Here is a 13,941-nt window from a genome sequence, read left to right as displayed (position 1 = left end):
GCTGAGACAAACTAGTCAACCATAACTGCTAAACAAGTCTTACTCCCTCTGCTGTATTGGCTCTTGTATCCAAATTCGGTGAAAATACTGATGGGATTACGGTACAAAACTGTGTTACCTCCTACACGAGTTCCTGTATGTACGTACGTGACTGCCAGTCGTAAAAGGTGTTATGGCTGCACAACATGTTCTTTCCGACGCATTTTTATTCAATTCTGCCTGAAGGAAATTCTGGTATTCAGACGGCAAACAACTTGTTAGATAAGAATCTCCCTGCACACACAACACCTTATTACAATGAATATTAGCTTAGATATTACTGATGATGGTAAACACCGCTCAGTTAAATGAAATTCCTTACTTCCCTGCTCCCTTCAGCTATATAATTAACACATATTGCACCGGCGCAGCAATGTGGGGCAGCGGCGCCGTGCATCCCCCCCGGGCGCGCTCCCACGCTTGGTGCAGAACTGGTCTGCTTACCTTTATCAGGCTCCCCAGGAGACCTCGAATTAAATATTGATTATTTATGGAGCAAATAAAACCGGTGGAAATCTACTGAGAATTGCAGACGTAAGGCTTCAGTTTCCCCGAGTAAGTAATGAAATGCAATGGACGACCAGCAATTACAAAAACAAATAGGCGATGCTTATCCAACCCAAAGTCATTTAGCGCTCCTCGGCGCCGCTGACGAGGAACAGAAGGTGGAGAAACTGTCAGCTTTTTTATTAAAAAAAAAAAAAAAAAAAAAAATACAAAAGTTAATCATCTGTTAACTAACTTGATTACATGGATATAAGAACAACTTACAACCGATCCACATGAAAGACGGCAGTGAAAACCTGTATGGATGATAAAATGCTAAATACGCAAGGGTGAGCAGCGGCACCATGATTTATCAGAGTGGAGCAGAGATAGCGTCAGTGGGGACGCTGGGCGTGGGGGTAATGACAGGGGAAATAATGAAACGCTACCTGCCCAACACGACCCTCGCCCTTAGCATGAAAACCACCCGCGGCCTACAGCCCTGCGCCTCCCAACATATTTACATGACGATAAACAAGTGGCCGGGGGAGGTCCGTGTCCATAACGGTTGATACTTTAGCCGGGCTGATGTGATAAGGCTCAGCTAATAGATGTTACGCGAGAAGCCGGTTGATCTGCGGTGATATTTACGACCACGAGGCATGAACACCAACACTAGCGGAACGTTTCATTAGCAGGCCTACAGGAGCGAGTAATTAGTGAACTAATACTTATTTCTTTTTCATAACAGAACGTATCTAAAAGGCTATAATGAGGATCTTTCAAGTACAGTAATTGTAGTTTACTTTAACGCTACCTGTTTAAGGATTAAACCAACACGTTTCCCAATGAACAAACAGCGAGGCCTGGGGCACGCATTCCTGGCTGTGTTATACCCGCCGCGCCACACCTCCCGGGTCAACACTCCAAGCCAACATGACAAGCAACTCCGGTCAGATTCCCACACTCGTCTCAACGGCGACGCAGCCTTTTACGGCGAGAGTTGTGTCCCTCAGAGCGAGGCCAATGCAATAAACACACCTTAGCGGGGAAGACTCCACACCACCGCCTCCTTTATATATTCAACATTTGGTAAGCGGTGATGATGACGATAATGACGATATACGAGTATATATATATATATATATATATATACATATATATATATATATATATATATATATATATATATATATATATATATATATATATATATATATATATATATATAATACACACACACACACACACACACACACACACATCCATCCACACCCTTCCTCCCCATCCTCCCCACCCGCACGCACGCACGCACGCGCACACATCTTAATAATGATAACAATAATCCTGCCGTAACAACGGTCATGTTTGTTTTTGCCCTGAGCTTCCTAAAGGGTCCACCCAACACTCCATCACCATTCATCACTTCCCCATCACACCTATCACTCCCATCCTTCCCTGCGCTGACCAACATCTAAATATTAACCCCCCCACCTCCAATATTCCCCACCACTCTTCTCACCACTGCACAACCCATATAATTCGCTATTGCACCCCCGCCAATACTACCCATTACCCACTACCCCGTCACCCACAACACGGGTCATCTCATTACCACGCGAAGAGAATCATGGACCATTTAATCTAAGAAACGTGGTGATCATAGCTACTAATAAATAACAGTCGTAACAACAATGGTTTCTCGATGGCACTATTATTGATTCAAAGAAGTAGTGTTGATGGTGACGCATTGAATAAAGAGACGCAGAATCTAAATATACAACAGAAAAAAAATACAGTTATACTTAAGGTTTGGAGTCACTAGCAATGATGAAATGAGAAGATGCCTCCCATCACACACTTGCAGAGGGGTTGGTATCACTGTCAAGACTGACCAATAAAGGTGCATGATGGCCTGCTGAGTGATGTGCGTGGTTGCCTCTCCAGTCCTCGTCCTCAGTGGCTCTGGCGACCTTATCAAGCGGGTAATATTGAGGTGACATTCCTGATAGCGATGCCCAATTAGTGTAGCATTACTTTCTCCGCGACCAGTTATTGCATCCTTATACAAACCTGCACAGAGGAGTAGCGATAAAGGCTGGAAGATTATCCAGATTAGCCTCATTTGATGAATATCGGTAAAAAAAAAAAATGTGGGTCGTTAATCAGTCTCTAGACGTGAACTAATACGATTTTCTACGTTATCTATTTGTATTGCTGAAAGCACTCTGTCTGTCTGTCTGTCTGTCTCTCTGTCTGTCTGTGTTTATCCATCTGTCTGGCGTCTTCACAGCAACTGGACAGAATTTAGGGACAAACGTAACATCATTCAGAGCAGAGTGGTTGATCCATACAGAAAAATAATGATGCTATAAATGTCGCATACTTTAAGACAGTGCGTTTGGCGTGTTGAGAAGCAGGATCTTGTATTTTTCTTCAGTTCATCTTAAGCATCAATACTGCATATGAGTGTCTAGCATTAAACTACACTTTATACGAATATGTACACTATATCAATCTTGTTTAGGGTAAAGTAAGATACTGAATTTAAAATACGTCCAATATTAATCTTTCTCCATGAACTTGCAACGGTGTCCTGATAGTGGTGAAGCAACTGTTAGACTTTCTAATGCTAAGCTTGTATCAGTTTCACACCACTCAGTACCTTTACCACGCCGCTACATCATGGAGGGACGTGCTTATCATCGCTGAGAGGGAACCTTGAGGGGATGGTGCGAACTGTGAATTGAAGCAACACTCAAGAGAACACCGGAATGCTAAGTAGTCAGGCAGCCAAATGAAGAGCCACAAAGACGGTTTACATGACCTGTTAAAAATTCAGCTTTGAGGATGTGTGGAGATGTGTCCAAAAACTCGGACACAGCGTGGAGTGCAGTAACAGTGTGGGAGATGACGAACGTAGGACGATTCTTGAATATCACGTTTACTACTGTCGCACACCACGAGCGTTCTTGCATACGGCCATAAGTGTTGAGGACAATTAGCATGGAGAATTACAACTTTTTTTTTCTTTCTTTATCAGGGAAGCATCAGCTCTTTCTTTCAACAACGCTGTCCACAGAACTACACAAAACATAATCAAGTGTTGATGATAATAAGTATCGACAAGCAGTCAGTTTTCCTCACAGAATCACGACTCTCCCTTTAAATAGCACTTTTTTTTTAGACATGTTAGTTTTTCTTTCAACAACACTTTTCCTCATTGGACAAGGTAAAATTGAGTTTACTTATTTATTTATTTATTTTTTTTTTTTTTCGGAAACAGTCGAGGCAAGAAGTAAATATGCATTTCAATAAGGGGTGCGTTTACTTAATTCGAAATTTAGCAGAATATCATGGTAATATAATAACGCGATGCACACATACTGAGGTGTACATATACAGAGAAGAATAAAGAAGACGCATTTGAAATTCTTGTACTTACCAGTAGCATGACTATTTGGACAGCTGGAAGCAATCTGAAAGAAAAAAAAAAGGCTTTTTATCATTATAAGAAACTACAAGGATAACTTGATTCTAAAAGTTCTTATCGTCAAAGATTCAACACAAACTTTTTTAAAATAGCGGTGCCCACTTAATTGCTACTTGGTCTGCCGCTGAAACGTGTCATCAACAAAAATAAGGGAAAATAAGACTGATTTATTACTTGATTTGATGGCCCCACGATAACAGAACCACTTTACAATAAAAAAAAAAAGACGATCGTTTATTGCAAGATAAACAAGACTTAAATAATCTGTCTTGTCAACAGGAAGAAACATTCAGGAAAAAAGAATAATATGTCCTGTATGAGGCAGCTGTGAAGATAAATGCATACAATTTTAGTGGCTAAGGATTGTGGAAACGATTAACATAAAAACGTAATTAACATCTGAAAGAGACAAACTGTAGGAATCGGCATCCAAAATACTGAGATCCAATCCCATTCGTTATAAAACTATAGAAGTCGTCCACAGAGAGGCCAGGTCATGCATATACAAAATTAAATCTTCCAACAACTGGGTCATAAAAAAAAGGTCATTTATTCAGGGTTAGATTTTTTAACCATTGAAATGACAGGAATGGCCGATGCTACGGAAAGACTGATGTAGATTTCAAGAATAAATGAAGAGTTATCTGTAAGAGGATATGTGAGTGAGGGAGGAATAAATAAAACCTCAAGACTAAATACCGAAGAATGAAATATTTGTCTGCTATCACCAAATCTTTCAAAAACAAAAGGAAAGTGGAGGTAAGTAACTAATGTTTTATGGTTATGTTCTAGTTTATAAAAAGGAAAGTATTTTTAACTAATCGAAAATTAATAAATTAAGGCGGAGTCATCTGTACAAAATGAAGTGAAGGACAATGACTAATAATTTTAAAGCAGCAATATTTCTTTTTTTTTTTTTTTTAACTATCAACAACTGATAATGGTTTTCCTTCAAATGGTCAACATATATAAATCAAGGTGGAGTCATCAATACAAAATAGGAAGAGAATATTCATCATTCATTAACGATTACTATCAAGAAATGGAGATTAAAAAAAAAAGTTATCTTTACCAGAACATCACAGTTGGCATGTACATTTATTAGTAATGAAACACAGATATTGGCAACCTCATTAGGAATGGCGTGGTTTACAAAAGTTAATTATATATAAAAAGTATAACCAAGAACAGAATACTACAGACCTGGAAAATAAATATTCATATCAGGCTAACAAATGACTTCAATCTTAACTCTAATTAAGTCCCTAGCAAAGGCTTCAGCGGAATCCTTTATGGACAATGACACAGATTCTTGTACAGATTCCTTTAGTCTCCTAAACGCCTTTTTTATGAACTTGCAATCGATGGGAGAAAACTCTGAGGAAAAATAGATGCCGGACTAGGAAGTACATCTTGTGATATTTTACGTTTTAAGAAATGTACATAATAGAAAAAAAAAAAAAAACTAAGCAGATACATACTCAAAATTAAAGAGATGCCAATACAAGGGTTTATATATATATATTTTTTTTTTTTATCCGGAAACTTCAATATGAATATAATCACAGAAAAAAAATAAATAAAAATGAATGTTAAAAATGTTTAAAGCCCTTTGGCAAAAAGTCATTAATGAAAGTGCGATCGAAGACATACAGTAAAACACCTTAGTAATTTGGTTTGCTGGAAAAGAATTAATAATAATGACGATAGTGTAAAATATTACGAAAATTTAGACGGTAACAAAACCACACACACACACACACACACACACACACACAGAGACAGTATGATCTTGTGAGAATTATTTTTTTTTTTTTTTAAGTTGTACATCAGAATAAGACTTTCCAATATCTGCTCCTAATGAAGTTCTCCCAAACACTTAGAGAAGCGACTCCAGGCAGAAAGAGTTTGGCGGCATAAAAAAGCGGAGACGTGTCTTAATGTTTCCGTGGGTGACAGTGACACGTTTTCTAGGAAGGCAGCTGACGCGTCCTGGCCCGCCCTAGCCCAGCACTGATCCCCGCCCTCCGCTGCCTTCAGGACGTCGTGGCGTCTCCTAAGTGGATCATTCCCTACCTCTACTTAAAGCAATGCGAGAAAATCCGTAATTACCACAAGCAACAACGAGCAAGTCCTGACGGAAGACAAATTACAGGGCCAGATAAAAATAATGAAGATTAACTACAATATTTAAAACTCTTCATCGCCACGAAAACTAATGATTAGGTTAAGAATCGTGAAGCAAATTGAGTTATAAGAGCACGAGAAACGTCTCAGATAAGAAATAGTTACAAACACTCAGGGGAACCTCGAAACCAATGGGACACTCTGGGGAGGACCCGGACGACTTGGCGGGCTGGCTTTCCTTGATGTTTCAAGGCAAGTAGTGAAGACCGAAGCTGGGCCGCCTGAGAGATGAGATACGGTTAAGAGTGCGTTCCCGTAGAATGTCCTTCACCACGACGCGGACGATGCTGATCAGGCGGTGGAGATGGATGAACAGGAGCGCAAAGAGGGAACCGGCCATGCCTCGCAAGAACCAGTCCATTAGGCTCATGTACTCCGAATTCCCCAAGACCCACTCCAGCTGCTGCCTCCGCCTCACCAAGTCCCAGACAGGGAACACTCCGGGCAGTCCTATCCACGGAGGGGGGGAAGGGTCGGGAAGGGCGCCACACCTGCGGAAGAACGAGCTCCCGCACAACCGCTGCACCTCCTCCTGCAGCACCTGCGCCTCGCCCCTGCACCACTCAACCACACCCCACCAGCTGATGAATAGATAAATAAGCAAGTCTCTACAGGACATATTTTAATTCCGATCACGCCATTAGTAATCAAAAGGTAAAAATGTACACAGGTAGAAGATATGCAGTCCTTGAAATAAACACAACGATGCATTTAGATCAACCCAAGCACTGGAAGAGTTACTGAAACGCGAACAAACGGAAGAAGATACCAGCTTAAATAAATTACAAGGGAAGTATGGAGTAATTATCCACCTGCGTTGTATCTAACCCAAACTAAGCGCTGGAGGAGTTATTGAAATACTAACAAACGAAACAGGACACCAAATTAAATATTTACTAAGGCAGGAATGTAATTCTCTCTCTCTCTCTCTCTCTCTCTCTCTCTCTCTCTCTCTCTCTCTCTCTCTCTCTCTCTCTCTCTCTCTCTCTCTCTCTAAACGTGACCATTTTTCTCCCTCCATAACCTCACCTAAGCACATCTTTTTGTATAAGGTGAACCGTTCCTTAACACAAAATGCAACTCAGCCTTTCCAAACTTCACACATCGTCAACCCTCGCCAACAGTCGTCGCCAGGTCTACCCGCTTATTTGCAACCATTCTTCGCCCTAACCCATCACCCGACACACCACGGTCATTCAATCACAGAACACCCGTCAATCGTCCCTCACTCCTCACAGCATACATTAGGAAAACCCGAGGGAATACATTACCCTCAGTGGCAGAGCTGATTGGTTATACGCCATCTGCAGCGCGACAACAACAACGGCAGTGCGACAAAAAAAAAAAAGAAGAAAATAAATAAATAAATAGATAAATAAAAATTAGTTAAATAAATAAATAAATAAATAAATAAATAAATAAAATAAAATAAAATAAATACTTCGCATGGTTGTCACAGAGAGAGAGAGAGAGAGAGAGAGAGAGAGAGAGAGAGAGAGAGAGAGAGAGAGAGAGAGAGAGAGAGAGAGAGAGAGAGAGAGAGAGAGAGAGAGAGAGAGAGAGAGAGAGAGAGAGAGAGAGAGAGTCATAATGAGAATAAGAATACATATCTGTGAGGCGGCTGGCCGGCTGGCTGGTTGAGTGAGGGATCATATGAAATACGGGACGATTCAGGTAAAGGAAAGAAAAACAGGACATAAAAAAATAAAAATGAATACAGGAGTGGCCGGGCAGGTGAGGTGGGGTGAGGTGCAAAGGACAGGCGGCAGCGGGGGACAGGTGGTGGGGGCCAGCTGGGGAACAGGTGGGGAGGTAAGGGTGTGTTGGGGAAGGGGTAGGAGGACTGGGAGGCTGAAGTTTAGTGCGGTGGTAAAAAAAAAAAAAAAAAAACACATCTGATTGGCTGAGAGGAACGAGACAGCTCTTTTAACTCCCAATCAGGACGAGAGATATTCCAAAGCAACCTATTTTTAACTCGGAAATATGATAAAACTTGCAAATCAAACTCGAGCGCCACCACGCCTGCAAGATGAACTATGCCGTGTGCAGGGCGGGACTCATGGAACCAAGGGACGCCGCCACAGCCTCAGCCGCCGCGCCGAGGACTGTGATGTGAGGCGGTGGTGAGAAAAACTCGAGGACTCCCAGACAGTGTTGGAATGTGGCGCCTCAGTGAGCTTGTAGATTTTTTTTAGATTTTTATTTATTATTATCTTCTACGTAATCCATATCTATAACTAAATATATAATCTAAGATATTATTGAGTACGTACACACACGTATGCATAAACTTATTATGTATGTATGTTTCCATGAATAACAATAAATAGTTTTATCGTTACATTGGATGCAAGATACAATATGAAATTCGTTCTGGCGTACAGTTCAACCGTAAGCCAAAAGAAAGTACACTCAATATACAAACTAAATGAAAAATATTCTTTGTATACGTATTATCATATATGTACATGTATTAGTATGGACAAGAGCAAGCGAAAGCGTGTTCGTATGCACGCACGCAAGCACGACCACACACAAACAGGTAAGCAAACAAACAGACAGACAGACAGACACACACACACACACACACACACACACACACACAGAGTAAGATAATATGTAAGAAAAAGGATATGACAATTTCCAGGAGAAACCTAAACCTGAAGAAAAACGAGCTTGCCTCCCCTTCATCCCTCCCTCCCTCCCTCCTCCCTCATGCAAGCCTCACCCTCTCACCCTGGCGCAAGTTCCCCCGCCGTCCTACGTTTGTCCTCTCAACTACACGTAAAAGTCACCCTGAGAAGGCTGCAGCAAGCACACTCTCACGGCGGGGGCCGACTCGCCATCCTGCCCAGACACACACACATACTGAACAACCTTGAAAATACATGTAAAACAAACAAACAAGGCAATCTCCAGGGACTCCCAGGCACACTTGACCTTGGAGACACGTGCGTTTAGCCAATAGGAGGCGAGAAGCGAGCCTGAACAGCCAATTGGAGGCAGCCCCGCACCTCCACGACACCCGCCACCTGGATGATGCTTGACCAATAGGAGGAGAATCCGGTGGCTGCGGTGCCCAATTCACGCACACACCTGCCCATACCAGATATTATCCTGCTTATTATTAAAACAATTCCTCAGGGGAGAATACGGACTGCAAGAAAATTGTGAGATTGGAGTCCGTGAGAGCAGGTCTGCCGAGGCTTGAGGAGGAAGGGTGAGGGGGGAGGAGGAGGAGGAGGAGGAGGAGGAGGAGGAGGAGGAGGAGGAGGAGGAAGGTTAGTGGGTAGGTTACTGGGTGACTGGGGTGCTGGGGCATCACACGGTTAAGGATTCTGGGTAAGGGATGTTAGAGGAAGTTGTGACTCGCGTGGCTACGGGTGCGCAGAGTCGCGGCGGCATCAAGTGATCGCCCAAGGGTCAATATTCACTAAATACGCTCTGCTCTCTCACCATGACTATTTTCAAAGGCCACAGAGATAATTAGTCGGGTTCTCAAGAGAATTTCCCCCTGTTAATAATGTTAAAATCTCGTTGATCTAATACTAGAACAATAAAAACACCCTTAAAAACCAATGTCATTTCAACAAGAGCCTTTCGAAAGTAGTGGAGGTGCGGCGCAGAAGTGTTTCAGAATGTGGTTTAAGGCGGTGCCGACGGCTGGGTCTTGAAGCAAAGGCAGCCGCACGTCAGTTGCAAGTCTTCAGCTGAGAGGTGCCGACACGCGAGACAGGAATTAAAACATGAAGTTAGAGTGTCGAAGGTCGCTTCCCGCCACCTCTATGAATGCAAGTGTTTGAGAACTTGCCATGAATTATATACATTATGTGTTTATTCAAATTGGGGGATGAATTAATTTTACTATTGTCACCGTGCTACCATATAATGTCTTACTTCACTCTGCCTGTTTGTCTGTCTTCCTCTCCCTTCCCCCTTTCTCACTCCCTTTTCCCTGCCTTTCACCAACCTGCCAGCACTCACTCGCCCAAAATTATCAGTCACAAAAATAAGCACACACACACGGCTCTTCTCGCCCGCCATGCCCAGGTTTGCCGAGCATGAGTTAGGGAGAGTCGCGACCCATTATGCTGCCTGCCTGTATTACTTTTTTTTTCTCCCTTTTTTACCCTAGACCCTTCTGGTATTCGAGCCTCGCGGACAGCCAGGAACATGTTAAGTTACAGGGCGGCTATTGGAGCGCTACTTGGCCTCTGTCGCAACTCTTCCATTCCACTCACTTATCCTGCACGATTGCTATAATAAAACCTGTCATCCGGGCTGTCATGCAGGAATGAAAGCACAGAGACGCAACATGTGATAGTTTTAACCGCATATTCCTTCCAATCGCGGCTCCTGTGCAACAGAGAGGACGGGGGAGAGAGTGAGAAGGGGAGTGAAGTCATTGCCATAGTGTAGATCGCTACCAGTAGTATTGTGAATAATGCAGGGACCATAAAGTCTTGCCTGGTTGTTCGGCTCACAGGGTCGAGGTCGCCACACGCCGGTGAGGCCTTATTTAGACCGGTAGTGGGAGTTGAGAAGCGTGGCTGGCATAGTTACATTCTCCCTCATCCTCCTCCTCCACCTCTTCCTCCTCCTTCTCTCCCTCCTACTTACCCTCCACCTCATTCTTCCCCTTCTACTCCCCTCCTGATCCTTTATTTTTGTTGCTTTTGTTCTTATTAGCCAACTTTTAGGTTTTATTTTTATTTATTTATTTTTTACTTATTCTTTTTTTTTTTTTGGTGGGGAATGAGAGAGCGTTTGTTTCTTTCTCTGCTTCCATTCTCTTTTCTTATTATTGTTCTTATTATGATTTTTTTGTGGTTATCTACAAATCTCTCCTCCACTTAATCCTCCTCCTTCATTTCTTATTCATGTTCTTGCTCTCTTCCTCATCATCCTTCATTTCTTATTCTTGTTCTAACTCTTGGTCTTATTGCTATTTTTGTTTTTTTTTTGTCTTGTAGTTTATGCTTTCCTTCTCCTCCTCCTTCATTTCTTATTCTTGTTCTTACTCATGCTCCTATCATTAAACAATTATTTGAGTTTCCTTCATCCTATATGCTTTACTATTTTACTTTTATTTTCTTAGTCTCCGCCTCCCACTCTTAACCTTGACACCTTACAGAGCAACAACCACACAAACGTCTTTTATTTTCCTCCTCTCACGGCCACCACGCAACATCCTCTCTTCTCACGCTTCTTCATTTAACTTTTTCATCTCTCCAGAAACGAAAACAAGATGTACAGAGGAAGGGATACTGGAAAACCTTCAGTGAGCACTTTATATCCAACTTATATTCATTCCTGTCATATCATTCCTTGCTCTGGCGTTTCCTTCCCACCATTTATCAGCATTTGTGTATGTTAATCCGCCTTTCGTGCGGAATACAATACAACGCTAAAACGACGCGTAAGGCAAGTGACAATTTATCAGTACAGCCGTTAGTCCTTTGTTTTGTCTATCTCTTACCTCCCGTCGCCCGGTGTTGTGTTGGGACGGACACAACACAGGGGAGGACACAGACACAGATCGTGCCACACTTCACTGGTCGTCACCTTCCTATGCTGTCACCATCCCGCTTATCACTAGTCTTACTATTGTCATCACCATATGAGAGAATAGAGGATATGTTTTTTTTTTACTACTACTACTACTACTACTACTACTATTGCTACTGCTATTACTACTATTACTACTACTACTACTACTACCACTACTACTACTACTGCTACTACGCTAAATTAGTCACCTCCATCTCTATCACCATCATTTTCATTACCAGCACCGCACACATCCACAAATCACCATCATTACCACAAAACGTATAGACGGGAAATAAAACCACCACCTACTACCACTACTACTATTATTACTACCACTACCACCACCACCACCACCACCACCACCACCATTACAAAAACTACTACGTTACACTAATCATCACCATCTTTATCACCATCACGTTCACCACTATCGCCACCATACACGTCCATAAGCTTCCCCATCATCACCACAAAAGGGAAAAAGAAAAACGGCTTCCTTCTACTACTACGCTACATTAGTCACTCTCTCCACCATTGCCACCATCATACATCAACATCACTACCAAACACTACTGTCACCATAACAAAAGTGATAGAAGATAAGACGAAAGAAAACCTTACCTTTTTTTTTACCTCCTATAATTACACGTGAAAGCAGCACTTAAATAGCACTCAAATAGCACTTAAACACAGTCATTGGTCGGCTTGGGGTTCAGTATGCAAAGCGTGTTAAGACTAATGTGTTTGCTAAAAGCACATATCAGGCAGTGCCACGGTGAAGAGTTATCTGGAGCGGCGTATCTCTGTTTGGTATGCGTGCAAGGAAAGTAGTCAGGCCGAATAAGGGAAGAGGTAAGACTGTTGATGTACGTAGATAGGAATGGTAGATTTTGAGATAGGAAATAAGTTAAAAGGAATGAATAAAAAAGGTGTATGTTAATTTTCCATGTTCATTAGGTAATTCATAAGGGAAGAGGTAAGGCTGTTGATGTAAGTAGATAAGGAATGTAAGTTTTAAGATAGAATAGTATGGGTTAAACAGAATGTATTAATAGTTGTATGTTAATTACCTATGTTCATTATATTGTATATATGTAATTTACTAAAGAAGATGTGATATTGTTTGTTGTTTATAACGTGTGTAGGTTTCAAGATAGGAAAGTATGGGCTAATAAAGGGATGAATTATAAGTTTTATGTTAGTTATCTATGTTTGTTAGCTAATATGTATGACAATCTCTCTCTCTCTCTCTCTCTCTCTCTCTCTCTCTCTCTCTCTCTCTCTCTCTCTCTCTCTCTCTCTCTCTCTCTCTCTCTCTCTCGGGTTATGCAATTTTAATATATTGTTAAAAGTTCATAAAACTATTTCCACAGTTAAAATATTTTCTCAAGTTTCAAGCCATCATGCGAACTTCGTCTTTCAAAACCTTTCCCTGACGTTCCTAATGATGTGTGACGGTGGGTGTTTAACCTCACAGCAAGAGTTAAAGAAATATAAGTATCCACAATTATTATTATATGTTTTACTGAATACTCATCTTCAATATTACTACTACTACTACTACTACTACTACTACCATTACTTCTGCATTTACTATAACTACTGCACCACCACCACAACTACTGCCACAAGCAGAAAAATAAAGAGAGCAACAAAAGCACTTCCTCCACCTCCACCACCTTCTCCTCCTCCCTCCTCCTATCCTAATCCAGTTCTCCAACTACCACCACCACCGCCACCAGTGCATTCGTCCTCGCATGCACTGGAGCGTCACCGTGCATGAGGGATTGCCAGTAGCGATAAGGAGGGAAGCATCGCCACCGCGGACACTATGCAAGGGCGAAAGCGAAAAGCAAGAGACAAGGGTCGACAGGAGGCAGGAGGATGCTGGGGAGGGGGGGGGGTGGAAACCGGTTATGGAGATCCACCTTGCAGAGTAGCGCAGAGAATCGCCACTATCTCTCTCTCTCTCTCTCTCTCTCTCTCTCTCTCTCTCTCTCTCTCTCTCTCTCTCTCTCTCTCTCTCCTTACCGCCATGACTTGCACTTCCCGCCTGATAAGTAAGTGCTCCCGAGTGAAAAAAAAACAAAAAACAACTACAGGTCGATCATAAAAATAAGAATGTGTTGGTCAAAGCAAATAAACAGTGTGGGTAATCGTAGAGGCATGACGGACGATGGTAA

The 13,941-nt window shown here is 42.1% G+C and overlaps 1 long non-coding RNA gene across 5 annotated transcripts in view; it reads right to left on the bottom strand.

Moving 5' to 3' along the window:
• LOC135114197 (uncharacterized) overlaps positions 1-13,941 on the bottom strand; it is a 226,004-nt gene that overhangs the window by 158,473 nt on the left and 53,590 nt on the right. For all 5 annotated transcript variants that reach the window (XR_010275434.1, XR_010275432.1, XR_010275433.1 and 2 more), the window contains exon 3: positions 3,971-4,004. This is a non-coding gene — a long non-coding RNA (uncharacterized LOC135114197). The remainder of the gene's footprint in view (positions 1-3,970; positions 4,005-13,941) is intronic.

The sequence above is a fragment of the Scylla paramamosain genome, chromosome 27 (assembly GCF_035594125.1).
Source record: "Scylla paramamosain isolate STU-SP2022 chromosome 27, ASM3559412v1, whole genome shotgun sequence".
Lineage (NCBI taxonomy): Eukaryota > Metazoa > Arthropoda > Malacostraca > Decapoda > Portunidae > Scylla > Scylla paramamosain.
This window is presented reverse-complemented; position numbering and strand designations above follow the sequence as displayed.